The sequence below is a fragment of the Adiantum capillus-veneris genome, chromosome 8, assembly GCF_014529385.1.
Source record: "Adiantum capillus-veneris isolate H3 chromosome 8, ASM1452938v2, whole genome shotgun sequence".
Lineage (NCBI taxonomy): Eukaryota > Viridiplantae > Streptophyta > Polypodiopsida > Polypodiales > Pteridaceae > Adiantum > Adiantum capillus-veneris.
This window is the reverse complement of record NC_140938.1, coordinates 148,418,122-148,421,187: the sequence shown is the minus strand read 5'-3', so window position 1 is coordinate 148,421,187 and position 3,066 is coordinate 148,418,122.

Genomic DNA, 3,066 nt, shown 5'->3' with positions numbered 1-3,066 from the left:
GGTAATCGTTTATCTACATTCCACCTAGTTTTTGTCAAAGAGGCTTTGCTTCCTATAGAAATGGCGATACTAGCTTTGAGGCTGATGTTAAATCTCGAAGATGAGCTTGGTGATGCATGAAAATAAAGGTTTTTGTATTTGCAATGTGCAAAATTGGATTGGTTGATTTGTTCAATGGAAGGTTGGAGAAGTGGTGGATGTAGTTTTAATGGCCAATGCTGAAGGTGAACTACTAGATGAGCTATTAGCTTCTTAAAGTAAAAGAAGTACTTGCTTCAACAAGGACAAGTGGTGAATCTTGAAACCAAAACCCCCTCCCTATGTAAGAGTCTCACTTTGACAAGTGGTGGACATAGCTTTGATGGGAAATAGCAAAGGTGTACTACAAAAAAGCAACACTGCTTTGCAATGTCAAAGTTGAATGAAAACAGGGTTGGAGTAGTGGTGGACCAAGTGGTGGATTTTCACATAGGAAACCTTGCTATATTAGATTGCTTCTCTTCATAAGCAAGATTTGACAATTGGTGAAATTTGAAACAAAAACCCCCCCAGCTTGCTACGACGAGAATAACTTTGAGTATAGTTTAGGCATGTTGTGGATATGGTCAATGTTGGTCTCAAATTTGAGTTTTGAGCTCCAAACTAGAGTCATTTTTCACCACTTATTTATGTTGATTGTCCTTGGTGAGTTGTGAAGCAAGGAAAGACTAGGTTTTAGACACATAGCTTATCTAAGGTAGACCACAATTGAGAAAGTGAAATAGGGTGGTGCAAGAAGAGTTTAGATTGGGGTTTGGTGCATCACTCCAAGAGGGGTCCCGTGGGGTTTGGGGCAGCTTCCCAAGCGGGGTCAAGGGACGGAAGCCCCAGTGCGGTTCGGGGCAATGCCCCAAGCAAGGTCGAGGGGTGGCAGCCCCCGTGGGGTTTGGGGCAGCGCCCCAAGCGGGGTCAAGGGGCGGAAGACCCTATGGTGTACGGGGCAACACCCCAAGAGGGGTCGAGGGGTGGCAGCCCCCGTGGGGTTTGGGACAGCCCCTGTGGGGTTCAGGGCAACACCCCGAGCGGGGTCAAGGGGCTGTAGCCCCTGCGGGGTTTGGAATAACGCCCCAAGCGGGGTCAAGGGGAAGTAGCCCCTATGGGGTTTGGGGCAACACCCCGAGCATGGTCGAGGGGCGGCAGCCCCTGTGGGGTTCGGGGCAATGCCCCGAGTAGGGTCGAGAGGCGGCAACCCCCGCGGGGTTTGGGGTAGCACCCCAATCGGGGTCAATGAGGTTTTATCTCTTTTTAACATGATTAGGACACAAGAATTTTTACTTGTATGGTCTGCCAAATTTGGTTTTTTTTTTATATATAAAACTCGGTTGGTCAAAACCCTGGGGAGGTCACCTGAGAAAAATGTAACCTGTCACGTGAGTTCAATAGAAGGGTATTTAAAGCTCTTGAAACTTACAAAAATATATATACAGAAGGACATTATATTTTCAAATTTAATAAAAACTTACAGATTTTAAAGGAAAAGGTACATTATATTCCTAACAAAATTCACAGATAAGGGGTTTTACAAACATTTCTTGAACGCACGTGATATGGTAGTTTTACTCATAGTTAACCCCCGGAGGTCAAAACGAAAGCAAATCGCTCAAAAGGTAGATGAGTTTCAAGTTGTACACGTGGAATTTTAGATAACCATCCACAAAAACACAAAGCGAACGAAGCAAAACACACGAGAAACAGGGGATATTTTTTCTTGCACGCACAGAGAGATTTCTTGCTCGCGCACACAAAGAAACCAGAGTGCATACAAAACAGGTTGTGCACAACACGATAGGAGCGACATTGCATTCAAAAGAGGGACTTCTAGCTTACGCGCTGTCAGGAGTTTTTTCGAGCAAGGAATTGCGCATATGTACATACACATGCATGGTGCATCAAATAAGGAATTGCCCATTTTGCAGAGCCAGGTGGTTATGTGGGGCCCACATGTGTACAGGTAGGACAACATGTACATAGTGCATCGATTTTCACTATCAGCAGTACCAGTATGTTTTTTCTACAATAATGAGGAGTTTATAGTGCGTAAAACTTCTCGAGGAAGCTATCCGCGGGCCGACGACATGAGGTAAGCAGGTGCGTCAGATGGCATCTAGTGGCGTCAGGAGGGCGAACGAGGTCAATATTTGCACGTGGATGAGTACAGACACAATGTGGGTGTTTCCTTGTGATAATTATGCAGAAAGGTCATCATGAGGACCACTTTTTGGGGCCACTTCACATGGTGGCGAGATGCATTATTGGAAAAAAGCTGAGTGCCAGGTGTGCGAATGATGCAAAAAGGTGACAACTATGCACTGCGAGGTCAGTTTTTGGCCTGTTCGGGGTCCGTTTGAGGTCATCTAAAACGCCAAGGGTGCCCAAGTAATAAAGCTAAGTGTGGGAACTGAAAAAACAGAGAGAAGACCAGAAAAAACGTGGAGAAGAGAGGAGGAACAGCCGCAGCTGTGTTTTTGCTCATTTTGGAGCCTGTTTTGGCCGTAAACTGCTCATCCGAGGTCGGATTTGAGCACTTTGACATTATAGACTGGGGTTTTGGGCCGTTCCGGACACGATGGTGATGTCCATTTTGCCAAATTCCTCACTCTTTTCCTGCTGTTTTCTGTGTAAGTTTCTCCTGTGAGCGAAGTTTCTACTCTAGTTTGTGATTGTATCTTGCTTATTTTACCCATATTGTGTGAGCTATTTGCCCCATTGGTGTTGGCCCAAGCTCAATTGTATCTAAACATCAGAAATTCTCCTCTTTTGAGCTGAGTTTTTTGGGTGTGTGTGTGTGTGGAGTGGGCAAGTGGATAGTCTCTCTCCTCTCACTCCAGAGGTGTGTTCCCTGTCTCGGCCAGGTGTGTTGTGTAAGCCGAGTGGTGCCCCATAGTGTGTGTGTGTGTATCATTCCAAGAGTGTGTGTCGGGTTGTTATAGAGGTGCTGTGTGTGTTTTCATCCCGCTCACATTCTTTTGGTGCCCCCATGGAGGATCTTCTTCGAGTACCTTCTACTTCGAGCTTCAAGCTTCGAGC